The following is a 17,164-nucleotide window of genomic DNA, read 5'->3' on the forward strand; positions in this document are numbered from 1 at the left end:
GCGAGGAGTAGATTCGATTTGGGTCATCGTGGATCGGTTGACCAAGAGCGCCCATTTTATTCCGATTCCGGAGAGTATCTCGGCCGAAAAGTTGGCCGATATCTATATCAGGGAGATAGTGGCGTGGCACGGGGTGCCAGTGTCAGTGACATCAGATCGAGATGTGCGGTTCACTTCCAAGTTTTGGAAGAGGTTTCATGATGAGTTGGGCACTTGTCTGTATTTTAGCATCGCTTTTCACCCGCAGACGGATGGTCAGAGTGAGCGGACCATCCAGACTTTGGAGGATATGTTGCGGGCGTGCGTGTTAGATTTCGGTGGTAGCTGGGATACCTATCTTCCTTTGGCTGAGTTCTCGTACAACAACAGCTATCACGCGAGTATTGATCGTCCCCCATTTGAGATGTTGTACGGTCGGAGGTGCAGGACCTCGATATGCTGGGGTGAAGTTAGCCAAAGGGTCATGGGGAGCACCGAGGTGGTGGTCAAGACGACCGAGAGAATCCAGCATGTTTGGAGCAGGCTTCAAACTGCGCAGAGTCGGCAGAAAAGTTATGCCGAAAAGCGTCGATCAGACCTGGAGTTCTAGGTCGGGGATATGGTTCTCCTGAAGGTGTCGCCTTGTAAAGGCGTCATTCGATTCAGGAAGCGGGGCAAGTTGGGCTCGAGATTCATTGGACCGTTCAGGGTTGTAGCCCGGGTGGGCAAGGTGGCATATAGGCTGGATCTGCCAGCCGAGCTCAGCCAGATCCACAACACCTTCCATGTCTCCCAGCTACGGAAGTGTCTCGTGGATGATTCAGCGGTGGTGACATTAGAGGATATACAGGTTGATGACAGCCTGAATTACATTGAGCGCCCAGACGCAATTCTCTACCGGAAGTCGAATGATCTAAGGAACAAGAGGGTGGAGCTAGTGAAAGTGCAATGGTAGCACCGCAAGGGTTCGGAATGGACTTGGGAGCCGGTGGAAGAAATGATGGAGTATTACCCCGAGCTGTTTCAGGATCAAGCGGCAGACTTCGAGGACGAAGTCTAAAATAAGTGGGGGAGATTTGTAGCACCTGCTTCCTGGTACATAAAATTTATCTTAGTAATTGTAATTCTAGCCTTGGACTCGGCGAGTTGTAGGTCCGACTCGCCGAGTAGGGACGCGGTCCGGGGTCACGTTTAAGTTGGCAACTCGGCGAGTCCATATTCTGGACTCGGCGAGTCACCGCTGTGTGTTGAAACCCTAAATTTCAAGGGTTTGCACCCTATTTAAACACTCATTTCCGCCCCAACCTCGCCCCCATTCACCATCAGAGCTCCCAACATCGTCTTTGCCCTTTTCCTTGTGAGATTGAAGTGTTTTGGGTGTGTTCTTGAAGTTTTTGAGGAGAAAGAAGAGTAGATCAAGAAGAGGAGAAGGAGGCCAAGCATTTTTGTGACATCTCAACGTTTTCCTTGAGGTATAGCTCGTTTCCCCTCTGTTTTCAAGCTTGTAGTCCCTAATAGCTTCATGAAAGTCCTTTTTGAGCCATTCTTCAAGCTTGTTTGTGCTTGGTGGGTTGTTATATGTTGTTAGCCTTTAGATCTAGGCATGATTTAGTCCCTGGAGCTTAGATCTACTGCCTTTATGGAGTCATATTGCATGAAAGTCCTAGATCTACCCCTTTTGGTACACTTTGAGCCCTAAAACCTTCATTGGTGATTATCTACACATAAAGTTGGAAACTTCACGTGTAAACCAGGCCCTAGGAACCCAAATCTATAAATGGCATGGACTGGATTCAAGCAAAATCGCGTGTATAGTTTTTGCATGAGGCAGACTCGGCGAGTCGTTCATCTGACTTGGCGAGTCGGGTCGCGAGTCCCCGGGTTGTTCCCCTTTTTGTGTTGTGAGTTGGAGTGGTGAGTCATAGGGTATGACTCAGTGGGTTGGAAGCCAGACTCACTCATGAAGTCACTCAGCGAGTCATTGCAACGACTCGGCTAGTTCACGACAATCTCCTTGTCTCAAGAACAACGCGGCGAGTTATTCATACAACTCGGCGAGTCACAGCTTAGAGTGTTCTTCAGATTAAGATGAACTCAACGAGTTGTTCATACAACTCGGCGAGTAGGATGAAGGACTATTGGCCTTGGGTATAGAAAGAAGACTCGTCGAGTCTACGTTTAACTCGACGAGTAGAGACGGACTTATGGTCAGACTAAAGGAAAGGGACTCGGCGAGTTGGCTAGCCAACTCGGCGAGTCTGGTCAATTGGCAGTTGACTGTGACTTGACTCATGGCTTGTTAAGGGTAAATGGACAATTTACCCTGAAGGCGGTTAGCAGTAATTGATTAAGTGTTTGGTGGGAATTACAGTCGGAGGATTTCCGAAGCAGCAGCAGCAGCAGACAGACAGACCTTTCCCACACAGATCAGCAGCTACTTCGAGGTGAGTTACCTTCCAGTAGCGGTGGGTCTACGGCTACAATGCTGGCCCACTAGTAGGGTTCGTATGTTAGATGATTGTCTTTGTGATATCATCTAGGTTTGCTACTACCTGATATGTTATATGCTAGCATGATATGTTGCATGTGATAGTAATAGAGTTCGGTTGTTAGGACCGAAGGGTAGTCAGACACCCCAGATACGTCTGACAGTATATGATGATATGTTTGCATGCTGGCTTTTTATGTTATATGCGATAGAGGTAGTAGGAAGGGACTAGTCCCCGAGTTCGGTCGTTAGGACCGAAGGGTAGTTCAGGCACCCCAGATATGTCTGATAATATGTTATGTTATGATATATGTGATAGTAGCAGTAGGGGGTGAAATAGTCCCCGAGGTTCGGTCGTCAGGATCGAAGGGTAGTCAGCACCCCAGAACGGCGTGACATGGGTAGTCAGCACCCCAAAATGGCTTGACACGGGTAGGTCGGCACCCCAGAATGGTCGTACCGGGTAGGTCGGGCACCCCAGAAATGTCCGGCAATATGTATGATATGTGATTGTATGATAGGCGGTACGATGGGGGGAACTCACTAAGCTTCGTGCTTACAGTTTTCAGTTTTGGTTTCAGGTACCTCTTCTTCGAAAGGGAAGGAGCTGGCACGGTAGCAGCCCATCACACACATATTTCATATTCCGCATCATGAGACCTTCCTGGGGATGTGTACTCTGACATTTTTATGTTATTGAAATGTTTTTTTTCAGACATGCGATATCTTTATAAAATGTTATGATCAGTAAACGTTTTATTCGAATGTTTTGCTAAATATATGTTTTCAAAAATGAAATTTTTGGCTCGTATTTTGGGGTGTTACATTATAAGGGTTGAATTTTAACTTTTAAAACTATAGGGTTTGGAATTAAAGTGTGTGTGAGACTTTACAAATTCCAAAACTTGAGGGCAAGTTTTGAAACTATTCAAAAACTTTTCATTCCCATAACTTATGAGTTTTAATGGTTTTAAAGAAAAGACTTTTGGAATTCCATAACTTGAGGACAAGTTATGGAGTCCATTAATTGGCATTTAGATCAAGAATTACACTAACAAACAATTTACAAATAATTCCTATGATCTACTAAAACTCATAAGCATGAACATTCATATCAACAAATTTCAAGAATCATATAAACATAATATAAAACTTGAAACTATGATAATTATCATTGAAATTGGATTAGCATAATCATTACAACATCAAAAACAAGTTCTACAAGTCCAAAACGGTTTAGGGTAATGATTCTAGTCCAATTCCAGCAACAAAGCTCGAAAAACTACACACAGGGCCTCCTACTCGCCAACTACATAAACGTACTCGACGAGTAGGATGAACTTTCATTTGGACTCGTCGAGGCCCCCCATGGACTCGGCGAGTTCACTGAACAGTGAGCAGAATTTCAACTTTTTCCAGAAATTTGCATCAAGTATAATGTAAAAACGCCTAGCCGTTGATACCATTGAAGGGTTTTGAGCATTCTAACACTCCTATGGTGTACATGCAACCCTAGAAACCTTGGATCTATGTTTTCTCTATTATACATACAAATTTGATTTATCCAAGATTCTCATCCTAACTAGTATATCATGGGGTACTTGTAATATAAAAACTAGAAGAATGACTTACATTTACTTGTAGTTGATTGCTTGGAGCTTCAAGAACCTAGCACCAATAATGTGAATGCCTCAAGTGGAATCACAAATCACCAAAACAACTTGGAAGACTTTGAGAGAGTATGAAGATCTTCTAGAAATCGGCCACCCTTGTTCTCACACACACTAGTTCCATTTCATGTGCCAAAGACCTCTTTATATAGTATGGTGGATTGGGGTTACATCCATGTAAACCTTAATACCCATGACCTTTCATTTCCATAGGATCCATAGGTTAAAAACTTCATGGACTATCCATGCAAGCTTAGCCCATCCTAAATGAACTTTGGCCCATTCTATAAATATATAAGAGTCGATATTTAATTAGTTTCTTTTAATCACTAAATTAATTCCAAATAAATTCTTGATGAATACTAATTAAATAATATGATTTCATATTAATATATTATAACTTATAATATATTAATAAATCATAAATATACTATTTTCAAAAGATTATCCATACAAATTGTTTTGGTGAAATGCAACCCAAATGGACCATGTCGGGTCGGGTCAAGTACATACCAAATATAGTTACGGACTTAGACAGCTTATCCAACACCCTCTCCACCTGGTGAAGGTAACTCACCTCGAAGTAGTACGGACCCAATACTACCTTCCACACCAACCTATAGTCGTCCCAAGTCCTCCTCCTAGGATCCTAATTCACAAGTACTCTATCCCTCACAGATATCAAACTACTCTCTCGGTAGATTCCTCAATGCTCATCTAGGTATCTCTCCTAAATTACTCAAAACTCTCTCTAAAAGATTTCTGTTATGTTTTCCTTACTTAGAAAAACACAGAGCAAATAGTGTTGGGTTTCGAGCACTATAACACTCCCATGGTGCACATGTAACCCTAGATGCTTTGGATCTATGTTTTCTCTAAGTATACATGCATATTTTCAATTTTCCAAAGAATACATCCTAACTAGCATACAAGTTGACATTTGAGCAATACAACTGGTTAGATAACTTACCTCTTAGAAGGAGTTGTAGTTCTTGTCCTTTGAAAGCTTGAGCACCTCAAGTGTGATGCCTCTAATGGTTCACAAACACCAATATGCTAGAGGAGGCTTGAGAGAATAAGTTACTTAGCAAAAAATCAATATCAAACTTCTTAGAATGATGGTGTAACTGATTTTGGTTCTAGGGGTGTGCTTTTATAGTGTAGCAAATGCTAGGGTTACACCTTGGAAACCCTAATGACCTTTCATATTACTTAGGCTCCATGGGTTAAACCTCTATGGACTATCCATGGACTATCTCATTGGTTAAGCCCATCCTAAATAACCATAGATCATTAGCCCACACTATAAGAATCATTGATTTACATAATCAATCCCCATATATTTAATTAGTCTCTGTTGATCACAAAATTAATTCTTGACCAATACTAATTAAATAATATTATTTCTCAATTAATATATTATACTTATAATATATAAATAGATCATAAATAACCTTATTCTCAAAAGTCCATCCTATCAAATTGCGCTGATGAAGGTAACCCAAAAGGACCATGCTACAATCGGATCAAGTACATCCCAGTTATAGTGATGGGCTTAGACACCAAATCCAACAAATAGTAGATAAGATCCATCAATAACATACCTAGGCTAAGGCATCATGAATCAAGAAACTCTAGCTCTAAATTCTGAAATACCTATCATATCCTCTAGCATGCAACTCTAATATCTCATAATATAATCAAGTAATGGTATTTTGGGAAATCACCGTTCAAGCTCTGGCTAATTGTACACACTGCTCCGTCTCATAATCTCTTAAAAGCTCTTACTCGTTTTAGAAAAATAATTTCTTTTTAGAAAAATTTCTCAAATCCTCAGTTTGAGTCTAGACATACCCGAGAGTACATCCGAATCCCTCAAACCAAGGCTCTTATACCAACTTGTAACACTTAAAATTTTCAAATAAAATTTCCATTTTTAAAATCACAAGAACTCAATATCACAATTCCCAAAAGCCACAAAATGTATCAATTGTTAAAACACAAGTCAACAAATGTTTAATAAAATCCCATAATCCTCCAAAACCATGATCTCTAGCTGGTGTGTACAATCAAGTTGGCGCCTTCCCACGATCCTGAGAAGTACCTGAAACACATATCACATAACAAGGTAAGCACTAAGCTTAGTGAGTTCTCTAAAATACCATATACACAAATAATAAGCCTTTCATGGCTATAGCTAGGCATGGACCCTCATTTCATGTGTCTCGGTGAGGACCATCCGGTCTCACGGCTCGGTGTGGACCCTTCGGTCATGTGTCTCAGTGAAGACCCTCCAGTCTCACAGCTCGGGTTGGATGCTCCAGTCCTATATCTCAGGGAAGACCCTCCATTGTCACAACTCAGTTTGGACCCTCCGGTCCTAACTCAGTAAAGCACAAAATAATATAACATATATCACAAATACAAATGCATAATATCACATAACTCAATATAAGCACATAGAACCCTCTGGTCGATAACTCAAATAAGACCTTCCAGTCACACAATATTTTCATTAAGGTAGATATAGTGAGAAGACTCACCTTGTAAGTAAGCAAGTACAGCTAGTACCCCACGAACAGTCGAGACTCCGCCTAAATAATATAATCATCTCTAATTAATACTTTGTAATCACAACTCTAAAAAGTTAGTCTAACACCTTTCCTCACTCTCGGAAAGGGTGAAAGACTATTTTACCCATCCATGGTCTTCTTAACTCATGTTTTGACCAAACCCAAAAAGTCAACGGAAGTCATAGCTCGAGTCAACAGTCCATGTTGACCCAACTCGTCAAGTGCACCTATTCGACTCGTCGAGTTCCTTTGTTCTCTCAGAAGTATCCGAAAAATCCAACTCAACTCGTCGAGTTATCTCATCAAGTCGCCGAGTTGTAGCGCATCCAGACTGTCGGGGAAAACCCTAACTGACTCGTCGAGTCCCTTAAGTCCATTTCTCATTCAGACGCTTTTAAGCAGAACTAAAGCCTCAAACTCTAGATCTAGCCTCCCAAGGCTAAAATATCACGTAAGGCTACAAGATTTACGTCCATGCATGGCACCTAGGGCTCAAAGTGCCAAAACAAAGCTCTATGGAGGGCTTAATGCATAAAACATGGCCAATAGCTTGATAAAGCTTGAATCTTTAGGCCCAAGGGACCTCATACTGCCCAAATCTTAAGTTTCAACTTCATGGCATGCTCAACAACTCAAAGGCTCGAAAAGGAAGATGGAAATGGTAACAAACTCCCTAAGAAGAGATCTAATCAAACAATGATCAAGGTGATAGCTTTTTACCTCCAAAAAGCAGCTAGTACTGAAAGAACACCGAATCCAAAGGCTTATTCTCATTCAAGCCTTATGCTATTCTATCTCCTTCCAAGAATGCACTAAATCACACACTTTTAGTCTCTACCTCTCTCTCTCTCTCACACACACACAGATGATACCAACTCGTTTACGGTTTCTATCAAGGTGTCAAAATGATCAAGGAGGCGGAAATGAAGGCTTAAGGTCCTTTAAATAGGACATAGACCCTAAAAATTAGGGTGTTCACACTCGGCTCCTACTCATCGAGTTGGGGTCGACCAACTCGTTGAGTAGACTCTAAAAATCACACAGCCATTTATCCCTCTACTCGGCGAGTTGGGGCCACCAAGTCATCGAGTTGCTCTGACAATATGAATGCAACTTAATTAAATATTATACATGGGAGTTGGGATGTTACATAAGTCATTTATTAAGCTCTTTTGAGCTTTAGAGCCCCATTAATCCATGCATGTACATAAAGTTGGTAACCCTATGTGTTAAACCACCTTAAGGAATTTAGATATGAGTTTAGGTTGAGGTCATAATCAGTGAAGAGCTGAAAATGGGAAGTAGGTTAAGTTGGTGGAGTATGTTGGTCGTACAAGCAGGAATGATCTGCGTACAAACCCTCAAGCGTGTACGTTGAGCATACGAGTTGAGTACGCCCTGTGTACTCAGCAGAGTGGGCTTCGGTCGTTTGGGCTCTTGGTTTTGGGCCATGTTGGTCTTTGGTTTTCTTGGGCCTTGTTAAGTCATCTGAATTCTTCTTTTGAGTTGTGGTATTTTTGATCTTTATTGGTTGAAGTCCCATGAAAAGGGATTGGGCCTAATTTAGAAAATAGGGCCATATTTGGGCTTTTGGTGGTTATTTTGAAATTTGGGCATTTTGGGCAATTGGTTTGGGCCTTGGCTTTAGGCCAAGATGGGGAAAGGGTAAAAAATTATTTTATCCTAGTTTGGACTCTTTGTGTGAGTCAGGATCCAAGTATTAATTAGATGATTATTTTGTGTTTGATAGCGCGGGGATTCTAGCGGGCCTGCAGCAAGAGATTTATCTGTGGGACTCAGCAGTGTGAGGTGAGTCTCCTCCATGTATCCATTGGTCGAAGGCACCAATGTCGGACCATTTTTCGGTTATGTAGAATGCTAGTTTGTGTGATGTGTATATATATATATATATATATATATATATATATATATATATATATATATATTTGTGTTTGTATGATCGGGTCGAAATATACCCCAAGGCGGTGCCCAATATGACATGTCGAGTTGAAATATACCCCAAGGCGGGGCCCAAGATGACATGTCGGGTTGGAATATAGCCCAGGACGGGGCCCACTATCGTGCAATCAGGTTGAAATATACCCCAGGGCGGGGCCCACTATCGTACAAGCAGGTTGAAATATAGCCCAGGGCGGGGCCCATACTTGCTTATTAGGTTGGAATATACCTCAGGGCTAGGCCCAACTATATATATATATATATATATATATATATATATATATATATATATATATATATATATATATATATATATATATATATGGTATGTGGTATTTTAAAGAACTCGTTAAACTTTGTGCTTATGGTTTTCAGTTTTTGTTTCATGTACTTCTGTTTTCAAAGGGAAGAGTCTGAGATGATTTCAGAGCACACACCACTTGATTCCACATTTTGTGATCCATTCTGATTATTAAGATGTACTAATAAATTTGATTACCTTGGTTTTATGACAACAATATGGTTTGCTGTTTTATAAACTTAAAAATGAAAAAAAATTTGGATTCTCTTTTGGGACGTTACAGTTTTGTTTCATTTAAACTAAACGTCAATCCATTTCTAAAACTACCTAAAGGGATCCTACGAAATTTTTAGTGATAGCATGCATGCAAGAGAGTGTCATGGCCAAAAAAATGGGTGCATAAAAGAGGTTTTCAATCACATTATAAGATTAACCTATGTAAAGTAAATAAAGAGCATCGAGGTCTACAAGTCACAACTAGCTTCCTCCGCCCATTTTTATCTAAATGCGACCTGAAGAAAAACCTAACCAAAACTTGATTTACCCACGACGTAAGTACGCATGTGTTCATCCAAGAGTTATTAGCAAGAGGCTTAGAAATTTTGGTGGCAATGCAGCTCAGACATTCATGATTCCAAGTGTCATAAGAAATGTCATGTATTTTGACCCATATGGAAAGTTTGTCATGTCTATGTTTATTGAGGTTTAGACCGGGTCTCCTTATAATTGGGACTGTTTCAAAATCCATGGTCCATTGTCAGCCAATTTGTTTAGGTCCTAGGTGATCATTAAATTTAATGAGATACATTTCATGAGTACATATAGAGACCACATTGGGACCAAGCTCTAGAGGCAACGTACCAGACAATAGAATAAATGAGTTTATGTCCAACAAAGTAACCACAAAGAGTACCAACATAAGTAGAACAACTTTTGTTAACCACGGAAGTTGAATAGGGATATCAATGTCTTCACTATTGTTGGGAATTTGCTTAAAGTTGTCGTTAATATGTCTTTGCGGACCACTCAACAGTCAACACATTAGCGAAGGAATTAGGAAGCAATGGATTTTTTTTTCCGTTGCAAGCATTCGGCATATTATTGTTTACAGCCCTTCATTCAGATTTTTAATGATGATTTATGGGGACATCTTTATGTTTTAAAGGAAATGTGTGTTTAAAATTAATTTCAAATTCAAAGTGCGGAGTCGGCAGGAGCGGAGGGATTGAGCCTGGGTCATATAGGTTTATGTTTACGATTTTTATTTTTTATTTGGGCCTAAAATGTTCCTCCAAATAAAAACCCATGGGGTAAGGGGATAAGCTTTTAGAAATACGTACATAAATGTTTGGTTACAAATCCAATGCAACCTAGAAGACAGTAGATGTACGTAGAAGATGACAAATAGAATATTGGCAAAGCTTTTTGAAATGATGAAAAAATAACTTTTGATATGAATATCTATATGATATATATTAGGTGTGTATCCGCATAAAGCAACAACAAGTATCAATGTTTTAACACTATTGAAACATTATAAATTTTTTGGTTGACATGTTATAAAAAGTCCATGGCCAACTTTTGGACAAACATCATGCCTAAGCCCAGATTATATAAATGGCTTCTCTATGTTGAGTTCTATAAAATTGATTGAAAATTAATTATAACATAAAATTTTTAAATTAAAACTTTTTCAGAGAATATTTTGAAAGTTTCATCTGTAACAAATTATCTTGTACTATTTTCGATAGTAGGTGAGGAGGGAACTCATATCTCTTGGAAAGATGAGGGATAGAAAGAAAAAAAAATAACAAAAGAAAATGCATTTTTTTTCCAATTACCATTAGTCAAATACACAATAAGCATAATGTATCTTGTTTTGTTGTGTCCTACTTAACAAACATGTCATAAATAAATTTGTTATCTAGAGGAAAAAGTCACTCGAGATGGTTAGGAAACTGATTTTCAACAAGTCTGAACCACTTTAAATTGAGGCACAATTTTTTTTGTCCTTATGTTCTTTATTTTCCACCTTATGAATTTTATGTTGAAATATGTAGTTCGTTATATTGTATTTACATTTTCATCAACAAAAACAACACAAATCAAAATTCTGTAAAAAAAACATATTTATCTAGTTTAGGTTTCCACTTAGAATATAAAAAATACTTTTTGTAATTTTATGTGGCAAAGATGATCAATGTAAGTTGATAAATCAACCATACTTTGAAATGTTATAGGATTTAGTAGCTGAACAACTTAGTCTTACAACGAACACAATTTATATGAGATTTTCAAATTAGCATTCAATCAAATAAAATTTTATAAATTAGGTGGTGAAATTTTTACAGTTAAGTTGGACATGAAGACTGTCATGCACAAATGGTTAAATTTTTTGAAATTAATACAATGTGAGAGCCATAAATAGAACCAACAAAGTAGATTAAAAATTAGGGTTGGAAACATACTATAGTTTATTACCTCTCGATCAATGGTAAATCACAAGCAACTCTTATAGTTTTGACCAAAAATACCAAAATAAAGAAATCAAAACCTGCCATTTTCTTTAATTATCATATACCGAAAAAGTAACCGTGAGAACTCGAAACGAACCAAGTTATAAAAAGGTTATGTTGAATTACAGTGATAACAAAAAATAATTTTTCTTATTAAGAAAAATGGATAAACCTGAATAAACTTCATAGGACACATATTCTTGATATTGAGCAACCTGAAAAAAAAAAAAAAAAAAAAAAAACTTTCAAAAAAATACATAGACTTAAATCTAACAACCAATACTAATTATATTTGATGAATAAAAAGAGATCAAAACGAGAAAAATAGATTTTTGTTTTTGAGGAGCTTCAACCGACCAATTCATCAAAAAGTTGAATAGATAAATGAATTTTAATAGCTCTCCAGTAATACTTTGAAAAAGATAATAGATAATATCATTTGTTTCAGATTTTATGTATTTTATTAAAAATTCACTTCAAGTTTTCTCAAAAGAAGATAATAGGCCCACCATATACAAATTTAACATATACATAGATATACAAAAATTAAAGCATAAAAATGCACAATTTTTTCATGTAAAAACCTTAACGTATACATAGATATATGAAAAATCAAGATTAAAAATAATGCATAGTCATGACAAAAACAATTAATAAAAAATCTGGAATATAGAGCCTCACCATTATGTGATAATGACACCACTAAAACCAAAAACCCCCTTGGAAATGCACAAGAAATCATTCCTATTAAGTATCGATATGAAAGATGAATAAAGAAAGAAAAATAAACTAAATGATTAAAACCGAAACTAAAACATATTAAAAGAACGTGGAATTGTGAGTTGTGGTGAGTAAAGTGACAATAATATGAAACGACAACATATCTTAAATTTTTTTTTTTACTTTTTAGTGTACTTTTACATTTTTGGTGGTTGGCTTTTTAATATAATATTTTATCCATGTTAAAAAAAACAAAATTTAATTGATGTTTCCTTCCTTAAATATTTTCGTTGATTATTCTTTACCATAATTAGTTTTTTTTCTTAAAAAATGAGTGGTTTGTGCATAAAAGATTTGTATAATATGTTATCAAGTATGTACCTTTTAAATTTAAAAAAAAAAAGTTCAATATATTTTATAATATAGTTAAGATATGTTCATGTATGTGTATGTTTGAGGTATAATAAAAATATCGTTTAGTATAAGCTATAACATATAATATTTTTGCTGTTGCGATATTATAAACACTTTTGAAAAAATACGTTGTAGGGTAAAAGCTTCGGTAATTAAAAAACGTTGAAAACTAGTTATGACCCAATAGTATGTGCGTGTTTGGCACGGAGCTTTTGAAAGCGTTTAACAGCTTCTAACTTTTAGCTTTTGACAAAACGCTCTACTTTAAACAAAAAAACTTTGTTTGGTAGTACGAACGTTTAGCTTTTAAGCTTAAACAAAACGCTCCAAATCTAAAAGCTACTTCATGTAGCGTTTAACAAAACGCTACTGAGCTTTTGAAATAAATTCCATAATTACCCTTAAAAATATATTTATATATTTATTTATTTTTAATCAATTGTCATTTTATGTAATTTTATATATTTCAAAAGCTTCCAGCTACTTTTGCCAAACAATCATATAACAAATAAAAGTTACATTTTCCCACTACTTGCTACCAGCTACCAGCTACCCGCATCCAGCTAACAACTAATTTTGTCAAACACGCCCTATATCCATTTTTAACCTTTCATTTTTAACGTCTCGCGTCAGCGCAATCTCGTTTTTCCATCATCCTTTTTTATTCAAGAAAGTATCACATACTCACATTTCACTTTTTTTTACAATACAATTAATTTAATTTAAAATAATATAATTTAGAAAATAAAAGTAATTAATTAAAAATAATTAATAAACTCAAAATTAATAAAAATAAAAATATTTCATTTGTTAAAAATAAAAATTGGATAATAAAATCAAGAAAACATAATTAAAAGTTACGTAACAGAAATAATAAAACATTATTAAAAAATTACATCACTTTGAATTGTCGTCCCAATCCTCGTCCGAATACGACCTACATATCTGAATCTTCTGATTCGTCAAACGAATCATCATATCACTCCTCGATCTCGAGCTATATGTTAACCCAATAAATATGTTCCACCAAATTAGAATGGAGGGAGAGATGGATGTCGCGATTATGTACTTTTCTTATGTTTGTCTTATACTCTTGCGTACCAATAGCCACCTCTTTGACGGTTGGCAAAAATTCATTTTAACCATACCAGCATATCGCTCGTCATTCATCTTCTAAAATCATATTATTTAATATGATGCAAGCGTACATTATGTCTTGCAACATTGCGACTTCATAACATCGTGACTCGACTTGTAGGACTTGCCAACGCCTCTTACTTACACCAAAAGTTTGCTCTCCGTCCTTCCTAGTTGATTCTTGTATCTGCTTAAACTTTATTCTTTTTCTTCGTTCAGACACATGGAAGATTTCATAAAAACAGATAAGTGATGATATATATTTCATCAGTAAGATAGTACTCATGCTTATATGCTACTCCATTTACTTGAAACAGTACATCGTGCGCCTTTCCAAGATGGATGTCATTAAATATCGATGATTTGTCAAGAACCTTGATGTTGTTACTATTGGATTAAGTGTATAAGTTCTTAACTAAATTGGAATATTCTTAATGAATAAATATAAAGTCTTTTTTGGGTTACCCTCATAACTAGGAAATAGCTTGGATTGATATTAATAGAGAGATAAATAACTTATTAATATATTATATGATTAATATATTAATTATAAATAATAATTAATTAATTAAGAATTAATCATAATTAATTTATTTATTATTTTTGGATTAATTAAAATTAAGTAAATGTATAAGGATTAGAGTGCAATTGTTCAATAGTTGAACAACGGAAGCATTCTAGAACCTCCCTTTGGTGGACGGTTTTGGGAGCCCTTAGTTGGATTTCTGGAAGCTTCCATTTGCTGATATGGTAAGTGATTTAAATCAGATTAAATTATTATTATTGAAATATTCAAATTTCGGTTTCCTACAACTATAAATAGGGACCTATAGAAGGCTTGAAAAACCCTAGACAATTCATAGTGAATTTCAAAATTAGTTTCCCTCCCATCTCTCTAATTTTCGATCCTAGGAATTCCTAGGGTTTGGGTGTGACACTAAATGCTTCCACATTATTAGAACTAGTTTTCCAAGAAGGTTTTTAAGAGATGTGTTTGGCTTAATTCAAATTAAGCACATGTATGATTTATTTCATGTAATTTTCAGTTACATAAGGTTAATTAGATTAGTTTTCAAAGTATGTTGCTATTATGAGAAAAGTCATAGATTTCTAGGTTGCATGTGTCCATAATTATTTATGTGAAATTCCATTGTGCAAATCGTGTTTGCTTAATTATTATTGTAACCTAGAAAACCTATCAGTGGTATCAGAGTCTAGGGTTTTTTGTCTATAATATACACATTTGTGAAATTTCTAATAGAAACCTAATTTCCGATACGCCCTAACCCTCTAAGGTTTTTCGGTTTTGTTCAATCTCTTTCTTATTTCAACATTTGTAAGGGTTCTACTAGTTTCCTTTTTTATTATTTTACTTGCCTAAAATTTGAACAACTAAAAACTAGGTAAATGATAAACCCTAATTTCTAATTTTAGGATTAACTATTAAGTAATTAAAAGTCAATTAAAGATAATGATTTAATTCTTAAAAGATTTAATTTTTAATTAATTAAAAGTTTAATTAAAAATAAGTATTAAGTCTTAATTGGTTTAAAATTTAATTAATCAAACGTTTATTGTATTAATAAGATTTGAACATTGTAATTTTAAAAGATTTTAAAATACACCCTTATATATATATATATATATATATATATATATATATATATATATATATATATATATATATATAAAAGTTTTATAATACTCTACGTAAAACACAAATTCATATATATATATATATATATATATATATATATATATATATATATATATATATATATATATATATATATATATATATATATGTATGTATATGTATATATAAGTTTTATAATACTCTACGTAAAACATAAATTCAGTCAAATCAAGAGTATGCCTCATGCACAAAGCCACACTACAAGAGAGGTATAAGGAAACGACCTATAAATTAACCGTTGAATGAGTGTCATTTTCACCCACTGCTTCTTTGTGTGGTGGGTGGTCGTTACCGAAAGGGTTTGATAGGACACTAATCATATTAAAAGTATAATGTATAAGTACTAGAACATTCCGTAAAATACCACTCTAGTTATGTCACACCTTGTTAAAGTGGAAATACGAAGGGTGATATAAAAAGGAATACAAAACATGATCATCAAGCGTTTAAAGTTTACATCGTATTCAAATTAAATAACATTCAGGTTCATACTACATTGTTTAGTACATATCATAAACAACAAACATAATTCTTGGTGGTGTCTTTAATTGGATCACTAACCATTCCCTGAAAAGCATGCAAAATAAGGTTCAACTATAGAAATATATAATTAGTTCATAGGTTTATAAGAGTACATCATTTTAGAAAAATAAATTATGTTCATTAAAGGTTTTGATTCAGGAAAATGATAAATGTTAACGCATTTTGTTCATAACGAAACCTAATGACGGAACTGCCTCATTTCATCACGTCCATGGTTCTCATGATGTGTGTTCACGAAAATATGCACTCATAGTTCTAGGTGAATGGGGTTTGTCTACCCTAAATAGTGTCATCTGTAAGATAGTCGAGTTGAAAACGAGTTAATAGGTTGTACTTTAGTTCCGGGGGACTTAACACACAAAGTTCATACCACAAGGTTCACAACACAAAGTTCATATCACAAAGATAACAAAATGGAATTCATAAAATAGTAGCATGATTTCCATTCGAAAACATGAAAACTATAAATAGGGGTTGTGAATACTCACAATGGAAAGCTCGTGGTTCTAGCTTCGCAATTCGGCGTCGATGAGGTCGATTTCTACTAGTGCCCAAAGGAACAAATAGTTTCTAGTGAGATATAATTCCTAAAACCATTATCTAATAACTACCTAGCCAACTATTGGTGTTACAAAGTGCTCAAACTTTGTTCGGTTCATTATCGGTAAATGTTGAATTTACGGTGCCTTATGTTCAAAATAAAAAAACATGAAAATGAGCTTCAAAAATTATAAAAATTTACTTTCATGTTCTAAAAGGTCTTATGAGTTTCCTGAAATTTTATTGTGAATTTTGAAGGTAATTTTGATATTTATTCTTAATGTAAGCCTAAATAATAAGAAAAATCGAGAATAAGTATTAAAAAAATTGCACAAATTCGTAAATTAGTTTTACAGGTTATCATAAGCTTTCCAAAGTTGGTAAACATATTTGTTTATGCCTTTGAGTCCTAAGACCCAGTTTTGTAAATTCACCCTCTAAATCAATAAAAAAATTTGAATATAATAACAAATAGTGGCGAAATGCCATAAAAATTTAGGTGAAGTTCTTATTTGGGCATACATTAGTCCTACAAAATTTCAGATTTTTATCTTTTTTGAAAATAATTATTTTAAATTTATCACCATTAAATTCTTATTTTTGTAGAAAAATAAAGAATTCGTTCTAG

Source organism: Lactuca serriola, chromosome 4, assembly GCF_051521515.1.
Source record: "Lactuca serriola cultivar US96UC23 chromosome 4, Lser_US96UC23_V15, whole genome shotgun sequence".
NCBI lineage: Eukaryota > Viridiplantae > Streptophyta > Magnoliopsida > Asterales > Asteraceae > Lactuca > Lactuca serriola.